Consider the following 22,358-nt stretch of genomic DNA (forward strand, 5'->3'; position numbering starts at 1 on the left):
CATTTCTCAGTGTGAGCTGATTTTTTTGTTGTTCAATTTATGAAATGCCTAGAAGTCATCAACTGTATTTCTGTAGGCCCTGTAATTTCTATTCTTATAGTTATTACACATTTTTATACAACTTGAGTTTAGATTCATTGTATACCTTCTTGGAATTTTCTCTTCTCGATGCCTCTTGCAAAAATAGTTAATAGAGGCAATTTTAGAGAAATTTTTGGTTTTAAATTAAAAAAAAACCTTTCTGAGGTAAGTTTTGTTTGGAAAATTAAGTTATTAAAAAGAAAATAACAGTATGAATAGCTTCTGTATCCTGCCATTGATCTGCCTCCTGACCTAACCCCCTCCACATAAGCACACAGATTAAGCTGTCACAGCTTCAGGTACAAACTGATCACTTCTAGTACCACCGAGTTTTGCAATCCATTTTACGACCATGTCTCAGAAGGTCACATTATTTCATTAACTGTAATACTACGAATATATATAGAAGACTATATTATCTTTAAAATGTGGCAAATAGATGCACTGGTCAATTAATTTACCCTTTGTAATAAAAGTAAAAGGGGAGAAATACTGTTTGCTATGCACTATACATGTTATTTTTTTATAATAAATGTAAAACTGAAAACCTTTAGTATTCATTCAGGATAGAAAGATATAAGATAAAGTGCTACAGATTTTCTAAAAGGTAGACACATTATTATTGCCTTTAAAAGTGTGCCACATAAACCTAGAAACCCCATAAAAATTCAGATTACTGCAGGAGTAAAAATATGACCTACAAAAATCAAAGACCAAGTGAAAAACTGGAAAAAAATTTGGAACATGTGACATGTAATTATTCAGTTTTCCTAACATACATATCAATATTTCCTTTAATTTTTAAATGAGTAACAAATTCAAACAGACAAGAACAACATAGATGTAAAACATCGAAGATGGCGGAGAAGTAGCAGCATCATGTTTCATGCTCCATATGTTAAAATTCTCTTTTGCTCTTCTTTATTATGTATAATTTAAGCCTCCCAGAATTGTTTTCATTTCCCCCCTTACCATATTAATATAATTCTGGTATTTTGCCTAATTTTCTAAAAATTAAGAAAAAAAGCTTCCTTTTCCCCCAAAGCTGCAGAAAAGACATTATTTTACATCATGAAATATGTCCTGACAATGTGACATATTGAGAACATCCCTGAAGTGTCTCTTTAGTCCATTATGTGCTCTCCAGTCCACTATGGAGATGTGTATGAAAATGTGTAACCCTGTTCTGTTACCAGTCATTACACAGGACTTGGAAGTTTTATATGAACTGAGAATCATTTTTAGATAGAATTCAGAGAATGATGCTGTGAGTTTGTGTAATGTAAATTTCTAAAAGTTTTCAACTCTGCTTTATTGTTTTCCATTATTTATTGATCCCAGTAATCATATTTATCTCTGTTTCTTTGAAGGTGTAAGAAAGATAAGTTTTGAGATTTTCCTTCTTTTTTGCATAAAATTAAAATAAATCTTGTGACTCTACTGTACTCATTATTCAAATGAGGAGTTTGAGAGTCTGTTTTATTTAAATTAACAGAAAAAAAACTCAAGATCTATCATACTCCTGCTTTTAAAAATGACTATATTGCTAAACCATCATTTTAAATTAGCAAATTATTCAAGAATAAGATACATCATAGTATCTAGAGGTTGCTTAAAGTATGGGAAAACAAGCACTCTCTAATATCGCTTTTGGGGTGTAAATTGCTATCAATTTCTGGAAGAACAAACTGGAAATATCTACCAAAATCTGAAATGCATGTACTCACTGACATATGTAATATTCTACATATGTAATCAAATAAGTACACAAAGGCAAGTGTGTTGATTCTTTTTATATCTGCCATAAGAAAGGGAAAAAAAAGAAACAATCTAAAAGCCCATCAAGAGGGAAACTGGCAAAAAACACGATGGCACCCTCATAAAATGCAAGATGGAATATATTGTACATTTATGGAAAGGGAAACAAGTTTAAAATATATGTATTTATAGTATGTTTCAATTCACATAAGGTAGTATATATTTTTCACATATCAATAGAAAATTAATTAATCATAGGCAAAGGAATAAAGTCCATGAATAGGCACTAATAAAAGAAAAATCTTAATTGCAAATAAACCTGTTGAAAACACAATTTTGCTAGGAGTCATATAAATGTCAATTGATCTAATAGTGAGATACTGATCTTTCCTTTTCTGAATCTGGCATACGTGTTGCTTTAAAATCATAATTTATACATTTAGCAAAGGGGAGGCAAGTACCCTTATTTATAAATGAATTATTAATAGCAATAATCTTTCACATATACACTTACATGTGCACAGAGTATTTTCCAAAGGATATTCCAAAAAATCTCAGCAGTTTTTATCTCTATGAGAGAGATATAGGTCATATGAAGATGAAAGAGTAATGTTTTATTTAACATACACCTTTCTGAATTATTTGGATTTTGTTTTATAAAAAGAAGGTAGTAGTAACATTAAAAAAATTGTTTCTAGAAAGTTTAACCAGAAATATTAACAGAAATATTAACAGAAATATTTAGATGTAGCTCTCCCTGTGCAAAGTAAAGTAGCATCTTTCTAACACAGTAAGATCAGTTGTATATACGTTCCTAAAGCAGAATCCACTGTGTGGCAAAATCTCTGAAGTTTCTTTTCAGGAATAAGAAGAGGACACACTGTCTTTCTTGGTTCCTTTGGTATCTTAATAAGTTTAGGCTGCTATACAGAATACCATAAACTTGATGGCTTTTTATTTCTTATAGTTCTGGAGGCTGAAAGTATGAAATCAAGATGCCAGCATTGTCAGTCTCTTAGATGTAAACCCTCTCCTGGTTTACAGTCACATTCTTGCTAGATTCTCACAGAAAAAAGAGGATAAGGTCATCTCTCCTCCCTCCCCCCCTTTTTTAAAGATTTTATTTATTTATTTGACATAGAGAGAGAGATCACAAGTGGGCAGAGAGGCAGGCAGAGAGAGCGGGGGAAGCAGGCTCCCTGATGAGCTGGGAGCCCGATGTAGGACTCGATGCCAGGACCCTGAGATCATGACCCAAGCTGAAGTCAGAGGCTTACCCAATGAGCCACCCAGGCACCCCTCTCCCCTATCTTTTTATAAGAGCACCAATCCCGTTCATAAGGGATCCACCTTCATGACATAATTACCTATCTCCCAAAGTCTCTACTTCCACGTGGCATCACACTGGAGATTAGAACTTCAACATATGAATTCTGAGGAGTCACAAAGATTCAGTCCACAGCAATTACTTTAGACTGCATTTATTCCTGACTTTGATCTAAATATATGGTAATCCTAGGAAACTGAATAATAGAACTAAGTAAGTTAAATTTCTCCTTCCTGATACCACGTGTTCGTGAGTCTCCTTCAAGCAGCATTTGCCTTTAGCTAAAGGAATCATTCTAATGGTTAGAAATTCCAATTTGAGTGTAAGAGATGTTTGGGTTAGCCTTGACTTCAGGAAATAATTCTATATTCTTTTCTTTAAATCTCTTGTTTGATAGTCATTTTAAATGTTCAGAAATAAAAGAGACAATAATCAAAAGAAACCAAATTATATAGAAATTAAGGGAGAGGTTACAACATTTTCAATATTAAAATTCTTTTCAGTTCATGTGACATTTGTCAAAAAGAAACAAGGAGTTGAGTGAATGGATGTGCTTGATGAAAGATACACAATTCAGCTGCCAATGATTCCCTGTACTGATTGAGGGAAAAAAGGTAATCTCATACTGCAGATGTAATATCAGACATTCATAGTTTCTTACTCTGGCTGTAAATCTAAGCCACATGTGACATGGAGTGCCCTATGTAAAAGAGAAAACAGTCTCTCCTCATAAAAATGTAACAGAAGATAGGATAATAGAAGAGGGCACATTGCTTTACTATTTTGCAAGAAGTTTTGGCTTCTGATGTCCAAGTTAATCTGAAGCCTGGAGTTGAAGACCCATATGCTGTGAGAAAAACACACATCACATTAGGTTCCTAAACCCAAGAAAAAACTCGTGGTTAATTTAAGTGCAGACTGGCCCTCTGCCTGATGGGAAAATCTAAGGTTAGATTAATTAGTGTTTGGTAACAGTTGACATTCAGGCAACAAGCTGCCCCCTGTGGGCAAATTATATTTCCTGACATTCTCTCCGTACTGTCTATGGTAACTTATTCAAAAATAAAGTATTTACAAGTTACTTTAATCATTAATAAACTTTTCTATCTATAGCTCTACTATTTTTAAATTATTCGAATCAGTTATTATATGACCTAACCAATGTTTCTCAATTAATATCTGTCCCTTCACTAGTTAGTCTTAGGGCTCCTATAGCAAAGTACCAAAAACTGGGTGGCTTAAACAACAAAAATATATTGTCTCACAGTTCTAGAGACTAGAAGTCCAAAATCAAGAAGTTTGAAGGGTTGATATCTTCTAAGGGACAATCTGTTCTATGCCTCCCGCTTGGATACTTGGCTTAAAGACAGTGTTCTCCTTGTGTCTTCACACTGTCTTCCTGTCTTTGTCCAAATCCTTTTTCTATAACAACATGGGTCATGATAGGTTAAGGCCCATCCTAATGATCTCATTATAACTTAATCATTTGCAGAGATCCTATTTGCAAATTAGGTCATATTCACATATAGTAAGTGTTAGGACGTCACAATTCAACTCATAACAGTCCTTAAAGGCCAGAGGGGAAAGAAACTCCTATAAATAATATCACTTAACTTCAATTACTTTTACTATAAGAGTAGAGAATGGTACGGAGTGAAATAATATAAGCTAAAGAAAGAAGTGGTGTATATGTGAAGTTTGGAAAGAATTGTTTAGGTTATTATAAACCACAATATCTACTCAGGAAAGTCTCTCCACTTTGGAATCATTAACAAGAATAGATCTAATCCCATTTTTCTAGTGGGAGATGCCTAAATTAGTGATGGGGTATTTGGGGGTAAGTAATCACCATAAGCACTTTTTAAAAGTCTAGACTACCAAAATTAATGCTATCAATTTATGACAAATGTCTCATAGGGTCTTGTTATGCAGTTAAATCACATCACTTATCTGTTTTATGAATCATTTCTATTATCTGACATGATTTTGAGCTCATATTCGGTGTATCAGACATTGATAAGGCACTGTGGACACAAAGACACATTGATCATCTTCTTTCCTCTCAGCAAAATTATAGCTTAAGTTATTGAGCCTGCCCAGAACACTTGTTTCCCTACAAAGGTAACTTTGAGCAGTGGCTCTCAAAACTGTTTTCTAGTCTGACACACATGCAAGATACTCCTACTTTGCACAAAACATTCCCAGAAACATATAAAATTATTTTTAAAATGTCAAAAAAATTCTAAGTTAAAAAAACTACAGTAATTCAAAATCATCATCATATTAATGTCCTGAGAAATAGCCACTGGTGCTTTACTAATTCTTGTAATACCTCTTCTTCCCCCACACAGGAATATGTGAGGGACATTACAGAGATAATATTGTTAGCTCTACAATATTTTGTAAGAAAAAAAAACATTCACAAATGTCAATCATTTATTACTCAGATTACATTGATTTTAATATGCCTTACAAACCAGTATACCAGTATACCAAGAGGTCAAGGTTGGTTTCAGAGAACACAAGTGCTTTGGTAACCCCCATGACCTCCCCCATCCCCAATTCCCCCAATTACAAGTCCTCTTCTCTGACACAGCAGCCCTATTTTAGGAAAATGATGCACATTATGCATTCATTTAGCCAAGCACATTGCAAATTATAAAATACTGAATATACATTATTTAATTTTTTTCTCATTTATTATGTGATATTTATTTAGTGTGATATTCCAAGCCCTCAGAACCCACCCTCCTAGAATTATATGGCAGTCCAGAGATATACATAATAAACAAATAGGAACTATGAAAAAGGTAACCCTGGTTAATGATAAAAGCTCTGAAGAAAAACAAGAGATGCAATGGAGTGAGTACGGGGGCAAGAGGAAAACTCTTTTAGATCAGACAGTCAAGGAAAGTTTTCTTGACCTGTGGTCTGAGATAAGAATGACTGTCAGTCATGACACATCCATAGAAGAGGACAGCAGGAAGAGGAAAGAGCAAGAACAAGACCAAATGTCCTGAAAGGGCTAGGGATGTTGGAGAAACAGAAGTAGGCCACGCTCCTTGGAAACATCGTTATTATAAATATAGAGAAAAAAATACATTATTAGCACACAGGTTTTTTTTCTTTTTATTTTGCAATTGAAATGTGTAAGATGGAAGACATTAGCTTCCCCTCCTAAATCTGAAGCTCCATAGACCATGAATTATATCTTGTTCATATTTGTATTTCTGATGTAACACGTTATTACCTAGTGCATGGCAAACACTGAACAAATATTTGAACAAATTTAGCATTCAAGAGATTATGTGATGTATATTTATGATGTAGAGTTTTCCTACTTAGGGTTTTGCTAAATCAGATGGACATTGGTAGTCGGCATAAATTAAATGCACACTTTTGAAATTTATCATTATTTACTGAAAGTGAGGAAAAAAAGGGAAGAATTCCAAAAGGAAGATGTACTATAAAGAAGAAATAGTCTTCAGTATAGAGAACTCTATCGTGTTAAATGCCATTCTGAGATACCCTGATGCAAAAAACAAGGCAAACTTTCCCTCTTGGCCTATTAATTTGCTAAACTAGGTCTCTATTCCATATTTTGTCTGTCTTTTCAGATTAATTTGCATTATCTGGTGTTGATTCTTTTCTTTCAATCCCTGTATGAGTCTTCCTACTATACTGATTTGGGTATACTTCAAAAAACATTTATAGCTCAGACATATAAAAGCTTGATTATTGAATTAGTTTCTTTAAAACTAATGAAAATGAAAACACCTACTTCTAAATAATCTATACACTAAAATCTTTACAGTCCCTACATAGCTGACTGGATAAGCTGAGAAGGCCCCAATGAGTCAGCTTAGTGCAAAATGTATGAAGAGGCAGGAGCCACAGACATCTGTTTTGATAAGGTAAGCCTACCTATCTCTTTCTCTTGTGTCTTATCAATAGAAACTTATACCAGTTGGAACACTAGTATGATTCACCCGGAAATACTTTATAAAATCCTTAGTTTCCTAAGATTCCTAAAACCGAGAAATCCCAGGACAATCTGTTTTATAACTGAAGTCAACATGTAAATGACCTTTTGATATTCTAATATATTTAAAAGTACCTTTAACTCACATAGTAAGCAATTCCCATGTCTAGTTTTCATTAAATACAATTTCACTTTTGAAATTATTTTGTAGATGTTATGTTTTCTTAATTCTTAGTTCTATAAGAGAGATACCACTGGCAGAACGAACCTAGAAAATGAGGTTTGTTTCTCTTTCTCCTAGAAAATGAGACATTTTGACAAGTGTGGTAGAGAAAAATTCCTAATTAGGAATAAATTATAAAGAATTAACTAGAAAAATAAATACACTAAATTTACTTCTTCCTTGATTGTATTTATTAGAACTATAAATTTCTAAAATGACACATTGCTTATTAATTTATTCATACATTCAACAAATATTTATTGAACATCTACCATGAGAATTTTTAGTAGTTTCTCAAACATTAGTCTTAGAGGATCACTTATGGTTGTGAACATCTGTGTTCTATATGTATTCTTACTATATGTGATTTTTTAAAATGTTGCTTTAACAAACTTATATTTATATAAAAAGTAAACTTAAATGGTTACTAAAACATAAACAACTAGTATATTCTCTGAATACAGAGTGAAAAAGCAGCATATAAAATTAATATGGAATGAAATTATAAAAAGTTCATCCATGTACCACATAAACTTACTTAATACCACACTTAAAGAAATCTGGTCTTGGGAAATAGTAGTGATATGTAACAATGCCTTTAGACAGTGTATTTTCCCCAGTTTTAACCATCAGAGTCTAATTATCTCGATATTAGAAAACACGTTTCTCACAAGGAGTGGATACACAGTAAATTAGCTATAGAATAAAAACTGCATAAATCCCTTGAGTTCTACACACTAGAATTTTTTTTAAAGAGTAAGCCTATTTTACTCTTAAGGGATTATTTTATTTCTAAATAAAAAGCATCTAACATTTTATCTAAATAAAAATCATGTATTCAGAAGAAAGCCCCCTGGGGCATTCTTAAGTGTGGCTCAGTCCTTAAGTCTCTGCCTTCAGCTCAGGTCATGATCTTGGGGTCCTGGGATCCAGCCCCACATCGGGCTCCCTGCTTGGCAGGGAGCCTGCTTCTTCCTCTCCTACTCTCCCTGCTTGTGTTCCCCCTCTCACTGTGTCTCTCTCTTCGTCAAGTAAATAAATAAAATCTTTTAAAAAAAGAAAAAGAAAAAAGAAAGCCCTTTTGCCTTGATTTGGTAACATGCATATTTCATGGGCTCTACTTTGAACATTTAACCAAGAGATTCTATTCGATTATTTCAGTAACAATTCAATTTGAAATGTCAACTATGTTCAGCATTTAAAAATTAATAGCTAAATCCCTTTAAAGATCAGGGAAATTTTGTTCTGGCTTAGAATAATTTTATAGCTTTATGAATCTCCTTATGCATTGTTTGCATATTTTAAACTATTCTGAATAATGCACTCCCTGTAAAGGCCCATTAGTTCAAAGAATTTTGACAGTCACAGCTCAAGGTATTAATTTTTATACCAGATATATATTTTCGATTGGCAGTATATTTTTCAAACTCAAATATACTTTACCTAAATTGCCACTGTATATACTTTGAATAGTTATAGCAGTAAACAACCATGAAAAAATGGAGAATTTAATCAAACCTTTTCTCTTTCTATTTCTTTGCTTTCTGGGAAGAGAACAGCCATTAAAGGAGGAAGTCTGATGCAGCAATCACCATGGAACCATTGTGGCTGGAGGAAGGGGAGCTGTGCAGTGCTGGAGTGGAGGTGAGAGCAACGAGGAGAATAAGAGGAGGAAATAAAAATGTTTGATAATGGGATACCTGGGTGGCTTAGTTGGTTAAAACATCTGACTTTTGTGTCCAGGGATGGAGCCCTGTGGTTCGGTCCCGAGGCTCCTGGCTCAGTGGGGAACCTGCTTCTCCCTTTTCCTCTGCCACCCCATGCTGATGAACCTTCTCTCAAATAACAAATAAAATCTTAAAAACAAAACAAAACAAAACAAAAAAGACCCAAAAAACTGAATAGCAAAACCCCTGACCAGTATCACTTTTTGGTATCAGAAGCACTCTAGATTTAAATGACACTAATGAAGATACTCTTATTTGAATGGCACTGAGAAGAAGGGACCGAATATTTTCTAGGTTATCCAGACCATTACAGCAAAATCTAAAATGATTTGTTCAACTACCCACTCAAGAAGCATTTATTATTTACACTGTACGATGTGCCAAGCATTCCACAGTTTACTCAGAGAGCAAAAATAGTCTCTTTTCTCTTGAGGCTCACAGGATACTGGGGAATACAGGTTCCATCAAATACTATGCATTGATCGATAATCACAAATTAAGATAAATGCCAGGAAGGAAGGGGAGTTGGATTTTGGGGAGTACTTTGTTAGAAAGGAATCTGTTTAGAATTGTTGACTGGAAGTGAGCTTCTCTGAAAACTTGACAGGACCACAACTTTAATCATTGCTCATTTTATTTATACTATTTGGCCCAAGTCATGGTAAAATGTGATATTTGTGTTATGCCACACATGGTTCTAAGAAACTGAGGATTCTATATGAACTGACAAAGAAAAAAAGAACTAATTCCATGACAAATTTCATGTATGAGTTTTCTTCTTTGGATTACACTCTACAATCTCAAGATTTATGCAGAAATTTAACATTTGGATACCTATTTTTATAAGGTGCTGTAACCAGAGCCAAGATTCTTTTACACATTATAGAATATGGATTATACTATTCCCTAAGCACTTGCTCCTTTCACGTGTCCATGATTATCTGACCTTGGCTTCCTTCTCCAACACCATTCACAATTCCTCCAAGCATTGTGTAATCCATTGTGCCATTATCGATTTATTGCCCTTCAGCTCCAAATTTCATTCTTCATTGCTTGCTTTATGAAAATGAAGCTGGGCCATTTAAATAAGTTTTCCTTACCAACGGTGATGAAGTTAATCTTTGTCAGTACAGGGTGATGCAGAGGCATTAGAGGAAGAAGCGGTTTTCATTCCTGGTTCTGGTATATGCTCTGGACTGTTCCCAGTTGGTGTGCAACTTATTCAGCACCTGCTACTGCTTCAGGCTCTTACAGTGTCAGAAGTTTCCTTGTCCACCATCAGCTTTTTCCAGCAGACAGTTTTTCCAGCACTTGGCCCTATAGTACACAGAGGCCAGCTGCAGCCAGCATTTCCCCTGTTCACCCCTAGGTAGTCTGGTAGTTCAGTGAGATACCTCTTTGTGAACACCTTTCTTTTACCTCAGAGGACCAATTTGTGGTAAAGTTGCAGAGGACAAATTTAAAACAAATTCTATCAACTCAGTATTCCAGCAACTTCTCTGTCATGCAGCAATTTATCCACAGCCATGCCTCTCTAGCAAGTTCTGGACTCAGTGCTGGGGTACAAGGTTCAGGGAAGGGGAGGAATTTTATGAGGAGCTCTTTCTCAGCTCTAGGAGTGGCAGCTACTCTCCACATCAGCTATTCCTTCACAGTTCTCTTACTTACTAGAGAATTCAAATCCTTACTACTTATTCAAATCCTATCATAGTTAAAAATTCTTCATATTAAATTTTTCCTGTCCAAAGTCTTGTGTGTGTGTGTGTGTGTGTGTGTGTGTGCGCGCATGCATGCGTATGTGTGTTTGTCTCCTGATGGGATCTTGGACCCTAACTAACACATGCATCGATGCCATCTTTTCAATGCCTAACTATACCAGGCTACATCACAACTATAGGATGTTTTGTCATTATGTCTTCCTGGAATACTGATGCTTCATTATGCACCTGTGTAATTTATATTCAATTTTTAAAAAATATTTTATTTATTTACTTATTTGACAGACAGAGATCACAAGTAGGCAGAGAGGCAGGCAGAGAGGGAGAGGAAGAGAAGCAGGCTTCCTGATGAGCAGAGAGCCTGATGCAGGGCTCAATCCCAGGCCCCCAAGACTATGACCTGAGCTGAAGGGAGAGGCTCAACCCACTGAGCCACCCAGGTGCCCCATTTTCAATTTTCAAGACACAACCTGAATATATTCTCTGTGAGTCTTGACCTCTTTTCTCCTCTCTGCTCTGCAAGGACTAAGGCTGAACTAATGTCCTTTTTCTTACCCCTTCATCCTATGACCACCTCTACATGATTCCTAAAGCACCTCCTATATGATTAATTCTCTACCTCCTCAAACAGATCAGGAGCATTATAAAAAGGCAGACAATGTGGCTTTTCATATCTGTATTTCTAGCACCCAGCAGAGTACATACTACATACTGGAGGCATTTAAAAAGGTGTTAAATGAATTACTTTTTTCTTTCCTATTACCTTTCTAATCTGGTGTCCTTCCCAGGCAGTACTGACTTCCAGAGATAGGGGTATCCAAAGCTCAGGTTTCTTTCTTTTCACCTTCTCATCTCCTCGTACTTTCCCCACCTCCCCTCACCATAAACACAGAATGGTAAAGTTATTTCCATTTTTAACTAATCATACATTGTCCTTTTGGAATGCTTTCCAATTTTCTTAGCATTCAGAAACACAGGAATGAGCATTCCTTGCAACTTGTTGAGATTATTGGGGTTTCTTTGAGGTAAAGAACAAGAGGAGGAAGACAGTCTTTTGCACATGTGGATAAGATCATTTACTGTGGCAGTGTCACCATTTGGCTGTCCATTTCACTGCTGTTCCTTTTCCCCACTCTGAAATTCTTTCTCAACTGCATTCTGATCTTAGTCCTACTGTTGAGAAGGGAACTTACATAGTTCCCATTCTTGACCCCCATCCAATTCCTGCCTATGCCTACCAGTTCTGAAATCCACATTCCACATCTAATTCCTCTTAACTCATTTCTTGGTGTTTGGGTCCTAGACAAAAACCTTTAGTTAGTTCTTCATATAGTATTCCACAACTCTTCATTTCTTTTGGAATCTACAATCTACTCAAGCCACCATTATCTGCTTCTCTATTCTAGGGTAGCTTTTCCTTTTAGAAGGCCTGCAAAACTGTGGTTAATTACATGTAAGTTCTTATAATAATATGCATGCTTATTTGGTGAAATGATGAAAATATTTTATGTTCTGTATATATACTCTGTAATACATTAGTTCTCCTAAATTGTAAGCCACAGAGTATAACAAGGGGCTTAAAATCATTAATTCAGGTATTCCTATCAACTCCATATTGGTTACTTAACTTCCAGTTTTCTCCTCTATAAGAGGATAACATCTAATAGAAGATTCAATGATAAATAAAAGTATTGTACGTAATGTTCTGAACACAGGAAATGTTTAATCAATATGAGCTCTTACTTTACCATGGATATATTCAACACATTTGTCTATGTTATGATACTCGAGAAAAATATTTCAATAATTATAAATATTTATTATAATCTAAAAATTCTATCAATTATTTTTAGTAACATCTGGTGCCAAATTCTGGATCATGAATAAAATTTCCAACAATCAAATTGTTAAGGTGAAAATATGAGCCAATTTCTGATGATGTAATAATTTGTTTTACAGTTTTCAGAAATGCATATAGGTAAAAAGTGAGATCTTCCTGTGCCCTCAACATAATAACACTCTTAATGAGAATAAACCAGAAATAACGTATTAATTTTAATGATGAAAAAATAAAACCCTGTATTAGTGAAACATCTGGCAGGAATTGCAGTGGATGTTACACTTTTATCAAATAAATCCTAAAACGATTATCTTCCTCCAGAAACAGGATGGTCCTAAAGTATCTGAGGTTTGCTTTTAAAAGAAAGTATTTGGAATGCAAAAGAAAGAAATGTGTTTTCCTCTGAGACAGCTAGGTTTACCTTGCATAGGCTATTATTATAAAGAAAAGCCATTTGAGAGGGAAAAATTTGATTCTCAGATATCAGATCAACAACTCTGAAAATCAGATATTTAGGGGTATTTATTTGCTTGTCTCTCTTCTGGGGTCCCTTCTTTTTGCCACTACAATCATGAAAACAATAGTTTTCTTATTCTCCACTTGCTTCACTTTTGCATATTTTACTTAAGGCTTATCTTCTTATCTCCTGTTCCTTGTGTTTGATCTAAAGACTCCACTGTTCAGACAGAGGTAATTCTTCCTCCCTACCAACTCCCTACCCCATTATAAAATGAAAAACCCAAGCTCTTGAGGTTAGATTTCAGTTAAGATCAGACATTTTCTCTCCAGCATTATTCTGAGGCTTTGTGTTTTGAAGAAATCATTTCAAATATCAAAATATAAAAACAATCTTATTGATACAAGCCACTAAGAAACCTTATCCAGGCTACCTCTATTTGTTCATTCTTTAAACCAGCAGAATTGATTCACAGATCTTTAAAGGATTTTTAAAAGTTCAGTTTCAGGCTAAAAATGATTTTGAGAAAGTCAGTATATGACTTATTTGGTCTTTTATATAAGAAAAGGTAAGCTATTGATTTAATTAAGGACTTCAAAAATTATTTCTTGTTCATTTGAATACCTGTATTAAAAGCAATGACATACATACCTATGTACATGTAGAGGTATATAGCAATGTTTTTTTTTTAATTTTTTATTTTTTTATAAACATGTATTTTTATCCCCAGGGGTACAGATCTGTGAATCGCCAGGTTTACACACTTCACAGCACTCACCAAAGCACACACCCTCCCCAATGTCCATAACCCCACCCTCCTTCTCCCAACCCCCCTCCCCCCAGCAACCCTCAGTTTGTTTTGTAAGATTAAGAGTCACTTATGGTTTGTCTCCCTCCCAATCCCATCTTGTTTCATTGATTCTTCTCCTACCCCCTTAACCCCCCATGTTGCGAAAAATTTTAACAAAAACAGTACTTGTTGATAACAATGAAGTTGTATTACTAGGAAGAAATTTCATACCAGGATAATGTGAGGTGTAATGTTTTTCTCTACAACCAATCTAGAGATCACCACCCAGCTCCTGGCAACCACCATTCTACTCTGTCTCTAGGAATCTGACTCTTCCAGGTGCCTCATGTAAGTGGAATCATGCAGTTTTTGGCCTTCTGCGTCCGGCTTATTTCATTTAGCATGATGTCCTCTGGGTTCACCTATGCAGGATTGTCTTCTTGTTTAGGGATGAATAATATTCCACTGTGTGTGTGTGTGTGTGTATAAGTGTGTGTGTATATGTTTATTGTATGTGTGCATATGAGTGTGCATACCTATGTATTATGTGTGTATACATGTGTGTTGTGTTATATGCGTATAAATGTGCATGCATGTGTATTGTATTATGTGTGTAAGTGCATATACGTGTGTATTGTGTGTGTATCATGTGTGTATGCATGTGTATTATATGTGTGTGAGTGTGTATATGTATGTATATGTGTGTGTACGTGTGGCTGTGTACACCGATCTTCATTATCCATTCATCTGCTGACGAACACTTGGGTTGTTTCTGTGTCTTTACTATTGCAATGAACACGGAAGCGCAGACAGTCTTTTCAAGACCCTGAGGTCATCGCCTTCACAATCCCACCAGAGTGGGATTGCTGGGTCAAACAGTAGTTCTTTTTACTTTTTGAGAATACTGTTTTCTACAGAGGCTGCACCAATTCGCATTCCCACCAACAGTGCACAAGGACTCCTTTTTCTCCGTGACCTCATCCACACTTAGTTTGCCTTTTTAAGAGCAGACATCCTGGCAGGAGGAGGTGGTATTTCATTACGGTTCTGATCTGCATCTCCCTGATGATGAGGGATGTTGGGCATCTTTCCATGTGTCTGTTGACAATCTGTAGGTCTTCTTCCGAAAAAGTGTCAACTCATGTCCTCTACCCATTTTTTTTAATTACATTTATTTATTTTAAGCATAACAGTATTCATTATTTTTGCACCACACCCAGTGCTCCATGCAATCTGTGCCCTCTATAATACCCACCACCTGGTACCCCAACCTCCCACCCTATAGCAATGTTTTTAAGAACAAATACAGATCATCAAACTTTAGAATGACAGTTAAAATCATTACCAATAGTTCTGCTGCAATGCATTTTAATACTACAAATTATTCTAATTTCCTTACAACTAAGATATGTGATTCAAATTTTTTTAAATTAAAATAGGAAATCCATAGAAAAGTCAATATCATTATTCAGGAAAAAGTGAGAGTGCCACACATAATAAGCACAAGAAGAGAATAAAACTAGATAATTCTTCTTGCTTTTTGTACAGAAATAGGAACATTAGTGCTTACCAATGAAAAAGGCTTGGGGCCTAAATTTAAGGCTGCATCACAAGAATGCTCAATTCTCCCTTCCATTCTAAGAAATCAGACAAGAAGTTCTTTCATGCCTGAAGTAGATGAAAGAATTAATCTCTAGATCAGCTATAATAGTAATTGAAAATATCTTATTTTATATACTTATTGGGGTATTTCCATTCTGTCAAAAAAATTACTATGTGATCATTGAGGAAGGTGCTTATATTAATGACTCTTAATGATGCTTCTACTTTTTGTATTTTTCTCACACAAAGACTCTGGGCTTGGTCATCTGATTTGCTTTGAAAAATTTGACATCATCAAACATGACCTAAGCAGAGGCTTAAAATATTCTTTCACATTGGGGTTTTTGTCCTTCTGGAACACTGCTGTTGCCATATAATGCTTTCTTGGGAAGAAAGGCCACATGAAAAGACCCAACTAGCCCAACCTCCGCAGCTGAGCCCAGCTCCTAGGTTATCCCTCTGCTCTATACAACCACCTGAGTGAGCTCTGATGAGGCTACCAATACAAAATAGATACGAGAGACTGTTCTTAACATCTCCTCCCTTAGGCAGGATGAGTTAAGATATAGTTATTAAAGTTAACTATTTTAAATATTAATATATAGGGATAGAAAAAGAAAAAGGTGGGTGGATTAAAAATAATTGTGATGAAGTATCCTGGACAACCCATTGAAAAGAAGTTTGATTAAAGTAACATCATATTCTGGCCACTATTATTTTCCTTTTTATTGTTTTTAGCTCATTGCCGTACTTGTTGATTAAATATATGAATGGGTTTAGTAACTTCCTACATTTTTTTAATCTTTGAGCAAGACAATAGATAGGGATAGTGATCATGTATATCCCTTTTGACTTTAGAATATTTCCTCACATTTTCCTATTAGAAGTACATAATTTACCTGGAGGAAGCAAGAGTATTGAGAGCAGTAGTTGTGGTAGTGGTAATATCAGTCAAAATGATAGGTACTATGTGTGCTGCACTCTGATAAATATCTTAACTCAATCATACCTCAAAACAGACCTGTGAGGAAAGGAATAAAGGACTGTTAGTATCCTCATTTGCAGAGAAAACTAAGTTTAAAGAGGTGAATGAGTTGTACAAGATCACACAGCAAGTAAATGAGGATGCTGGGTTGCAAATTCAGATCTGTTTAGCCTCGGAGGCTAAATTTTCCACCATGGGGCTAAAATACTTTCTCTCTTTTATATTTAGCTGCAGTATTGGTACAGGGCTCTGTGAACACTGGATCTAGGTCCAAAAAATTCTCCTTTTACTAAAATAGCAGTAGCATACTTCTTCTTAGATATTTTTTTCCCCAATTCTAGGAAGGTGCTATACAACACAAGAGGCTAGGACCCAACAAGTAATGAGACTTTTGAGCACAAACATCTCCAAATTGAAGGAGAAGGTCAAGCCAGGAGAACCATCCTCTCATCTCTTGTGGCAGTGCTTCTGCTACCTATCATAAGACAGTGACAAAAAAAAGAGTTTGTGAAAATGTTTAAATAGGAGAAAGGGCTTTTACCTACCAGTACATAAACATGTCAAATTCAGAATCAGCATACAACTTGTTACCTAAATCAGGTTAACTGGGAGTGAAGGGGGTATTACTATTAAGTAGACTGGGAAAACAAAATAGTAAATTTTCACTATTCCAGGCATATTGGACTACACAATAACTAATACGGGTTTAAGGTAGTTTTAAGTACCCAAAGTTTTGGGATCATCTACTCTGCTGATGATATTAGCCCTCAGGAGATAAACAACATTCAAAATATTTGTAAGAAGTACTGATCCCAATTTTCTCTAAGTGACTGAGGTGCTAGAAGAGTGGCATTGTGGTTCCAGTAATATCGAATGTCTTTTGCAAAAGGAAGTGTTAATAATACTGTAATCATACTGTATGCATGATTATGAAATCATACTGTAAGTACAGAATATGCCTTATGTTGCATAGGAAATTAAATAAATTTGTAAATTAAAATAGCATATTTTATTATGTCATGTCAAAACTTTCCCAAGTTAAAAACATAAAACTGACTTTTCTGGAGTGCTCTATTCTTAACCTTTGCTGTATTTTTAAGTACTACAAATTTTCATTATTGTCATCCCTTAGGAAATACATTATTTTTATTTAAAAATAGAGAACACTAAAGGAAAAAATATGAAAATGCCATTTAATATAATTATAGCCTTGAAAAAACTGTATATATGATTTGTTATTAAGAAAAATCACTTCCAAGCATTTTATAAAGAAATAGATGCCTGGAGGACAGTTTTTCCCCAACATTACATTTTATCTAACAACTCATTCTGTTTCCTTAATGTTTCTTAGCATACTCAAGCACTCAGCTGTTCATTTTAGTGTCAGTATGCAAACCCGTGTGTATTTCCAGATGAATCTAATTCCTGAAAGATTATAAACCTTTCTAAAAATTAATGACCCAAGCAAAAGTCTTTCTATAAACAAATCATTTCTAGTCATGAATCTTAATTAGCTAGAGGTTTTAAAAACAAGATTTCCCAAGTTCCCTCTATTGCTGAAGAATATCCTTTTATTGTTGGCAACTGCATCATAATCCATTTGCAACACTCCTTAGATAAGACTTAAATAAGGTAAGGCTATATATAAGCCCATATTCTCAAACTTTAATGTGAGTAAGAATCACTTGAAAAGTCTGTTAAAAATGCCTACCCTTGGTCTACAACCTCAGATGTTCAGGTTTAGGAGGTTTTGGTTTTTAACAAGCAACCCAAATCATTCTGATGAAGGTCACCCTAAAGTATCTCTCTGATTTGGTGCTTTTTAAGAGTTATTCTGCAGCATTTTGTAAAAGGAAAGTAAGTTAAATGTGTCAGCCAGTTCCTGTTCACTACTTAGAAACATGTAAGTATATATGTAATTTATATTCAGTTTTTCAGAAACACAGTTAAGCAGAATCATCCTCATTATATCCCAGGGTCGGAGGAAAAAGGGTAACACAAATGGAAAATGGTGCACAGAGCAACAGGAAGAGGTGGTAAAGGTCTCATTATCCTTCAAAGATTTATGAAAAAAAGAAAAAGAAAATAGTCACAATAGCTACTCAGTTACAGTGAGAGCTGGAAACTTTATTTATTTATTTATTTATTTTTGAGAGAGAGTGCACACTGTGTACATCTGCACAGGGAGAGGGGAGGATGACAGAGTGAGAGAGAAATAGAGAGTACCAAACAGGCTCCACACCCAGCACAGAGCCCAAAGCAGGGCTCAATCCCAGGACCCTGAGATCATGATCTGAGTTGAAATAAAGAGTCAGATGCTTAATCGACTAAGCCACCCAGGTGCCCTGGAATCTGAAAAGTTTTAATACGCACACAAACACACACATAGACAAAAGATACACATGCAGGTGCATGTGAATGGATTTTTATGGACACTAAAATATCTTTCTTGAATAAATCACAAAGAAACTAGAATCAAATCTGTCATATAAATAAAATGATGAATATTAGGTAAGAATCAGAAAAGGATTTTGTTTTTCTGAGAATACTACCTTTCTGAATTGCTAATTAGAAGATATATTTCTTTCATATTATTAATAGTTGTTACATACAAAAATTTCTTCAAAATGAAATACAAACATTTTATGCTTATTTTGGTACATAAAGAAAAACTACTTGTAAAGTGAAATTTTATGCCTCCCTTATTTAAGCAGTTGCTTAAATAAGTTCAGTGACTATTCTGTCATATTCTATACCATTCCATAATGGTGCAGTTATTAAATTGTTTTAAAGGGAAAATAAATTGAAGTGGAATAGAAATGCTTTTTTGTAAGCTAGCTTAAACATTTTTTTTCTCTATGCTAATTTTTATGTTCAGTAGCCTCAAAATAATTATGTGTTTGTGAATAACAGAGGGCATCTGGAAACCTAGTTTTAGCCATTCATATAACAAATCATTCTAAAGGAATATTAAATTTGCAGGCCTTTGTGCAATGTTTATTTTTAGGGATCCAGGCAGTTTTCTTCATCTGTTTTTAGTTGTCAAATATTATGTCAGAAACTGCTGCTTTCCCTGTCTACATGCTTTTTTCCATCTGCTGATTGTTTAGAATTTTGTCATTTCATCTGTAGTATGAGCCCCACAGGAATTGGTTATCTCCTAGCCATGAAAGATACAAAAGATAGCCAGTGGGCAGCAAGGTGTAACGGAAAAAACACTGGATTTGAAGTTTCAGCCCCAACCAATTATATCTAGGTTAGGTAAAACACAAGGGCAGATTAAGGTTATTAATCCTGAAATTAGATAATTTGAGATTTCCTTTTAGATGAAGACACTAGGGCCTGTGATGGGGCCCATGAAAATGAGATACTCTAAAGCTTAAGCTTTGTTAGCTACGTGATAAATCTGTGTCTTGAAAGATACTCAATGAATTTCCATTACGATAAGTGTAAAATGGAAAAGAAAATGTCTAGGGAACCTACATTACCAGATGAGTTGTAAGGGGTTTAAATAAAGTAACATATGTGGAAGTGCATTGAGTGTCTTGCAAATGCAAGTTGTATAGGATATGGTAGCTCATTATTAAGGTTGACTGCTCCTAGACCCCAAATTTAGGCTCCTTGGGATGTGTTCACTTTTGCATTGTCTTTCTTGGTTCTTAGTGCTTTACTCTCCATTGTTTGACTGCCCTATCAGATCTAGTTTAGTCAATTTAGTAACTGAATGCCTACTGTGATCAAGAAACTAATCCTTATCATCCTCTCCTTTAAGTCCACTTCTGGCTTACTCATGGTTCTACCTTCATACTAACAAAATATTCTCATTCCAAAGCATTCTATACTTCCTGAACCTGCAGCACTGCTCAAATTCAGCTTCCTAGTCCTTCTCTAGACCAGATTTACCCATGTGTCTACTCCATACAAAACCCCTGCCCTTGTCATAACAATCCACTCTGAACTATTCTCTTATGCACCACACCCTTCCAATTTATTCCCTGAGATGACGTTACTTTCAACACATTCAGCTTTAAAAAGCTACATGACAAAATATCTTTATTATTTCGTTCATAGGCTATTGTAATACCCTAATAAGACTCCTATTGATTTCACTTTTAACTTGATGGTCCCATCAAACGTTTTCTGCAAAGGGCAAGATAATGTTTGATGCTTTGTGGGCCATGTGTGTCTCAGGTATAACTCTCATTTCTGCCACTCTAGTGTAATCAAAAGAGCCATAAGTAATGCTTAAATGAATGATCATGGTTGTATCCCAATACAATTGTACTTAAGTTAACCCAAATTAGAATATCTCATAATTTTCACATGTCATGAATACTCTTTTTAAAGTTTTTGTGGGGGATGCCTGGGTGGCTCAGTCGATTAAACATCTGACTCTTGGTTTTGCCTTAGGGTCATGATCTCAGGGTCATGAGATCAAGCCCTGTGTTGGGCTTTACACTCAGCGGGGAGTCTGCTTGAGATTTTTTCTTTCCCTCTCTCTCTGCCCCAAATAAATAAATAAATAAACAAACAAACAAATAAATAAAATCTTACAATTTTTTTTCATACATTTAAAACTGTAAAAATCATTCTTAGCTCTCCAGATTGCCCATCCTTGCTCTAGACTATCTTGCACACTCTTCTGGGTCTAGAAAATACTTCGTTCAATGTTACTAGTAATTCTCAGTTTCTAAAGCCTCCAGGCTCTCCTCTTTACTACTCACCTAGCATCAGCTAAATGTACACCTTTTTCCTGGAAAGTTTTCCTGACTTCTGTTCTGAGTTACTCACATTTCTCTTGCAATGCATGCCCTACCTTCCTAACCACTAGACTACAACTCCTTTTACACTTTATGGCTTTATCCCACCTCTTGGATATGGGCTTAGCACCATTCCTTCATTCCTCACACTTTCCTCACTTCCATCCCCTAAGAGCGGTCATTGTCTGTTTGACTTTGGTTAGATAGAAGTAGGCCTCCCTGGATAGAGATAAAATTGTATCCAGGATGATGCAGAATGATAAGATTAGCTTACAGGATCTGTGAGTTCTCTTAAGGACCCTGGGTGGAAATAAGATGTATCACATGACTTCCTTCCTTAAAATCCTCAAAAATCCCCCACTATCTTCAAAAGAAGTCCAAACACCTCATTCAGACATCTTAGCAGCTTTAGAATGGCTTCTGACACACTTTTGGCTTTGCCTCTTAATCAATTCAATTAACTTAATTTACTTATGAGACTAAAACGCACTTTTGTTATCCCATGCATTCGTGATGCATTCCTCCATTTAATTATTCACTTAGTCAATATGTATTAAATGGTTATTATATTCTAGACATTGTTAAGGGAGCAATAAAAATATAGCACACTCCCTTCCCTCAAGGAGCTCACACCAATGTGACAGACCAAATAAAGAAGTAAATAAAAGACTCTGCAACAGCTACAATAGGAATATCAGTTCTCAGATAAGAAGGTAGGGAAAATATCTTGTAGGAGGTGACATTTGAGCTGCAAACTGAAAATGGTGAAAAATCACCATATTAGAGGCTGGAGGAAGGTATTTCAAGGCAATGTAAATGGATCTGACATCCTTCAGCAATTTAGGAGTGCCATGGGGTGTGGCATATAACACATGCTCAGGTGACCTAGTATTAAAAGCGAGAACTCTATTTTCAGACTACTTGGGTTTAAAAGGAAATTTTGTCATTTACTAACTGTGTGGCTTTAGCTCTGTTTCTCATCAGTAAAACGGGCATTACAACAGCATTTTACCTCATGGTATTTTTATAGAGATTAAACAAATTAATATTTGGCACCCAATAACAACAAAGTAAATGTTGACTGTCACTATTATATTGATTATTAACA

General features: G+C 35.2%; 1 protein-coding gene across 2 annotated transcripts in view; it reads right to left on the reverse strand.

Annotated features, from left to right (window-relative positions):
- Positions 1-22,358, reverse strand: part of EPHA6 (EPH receptor A6) — an 876,957-nt gene that overhangs the window by 605,508 nt on the left and 249,091 nt on the right. The gene's annotated exons all lie outside the window — the stretch shown is intronic.

This window comes from Mustela nigripes, chromosome 2 (assembly GCF_022355385.1).
Source record: "Mustela nigripes isolate SB6536 chromosome 2, MUSNIG.SB6536, whole genome shotgun sequence".
NCBI classification, from domain to species: domain Eukaryota; kingdom Metazoa; phylum Chordata; class Mammalia; order Carnivora; family Mustelidae; genus Mustela; species Mustela nigripes.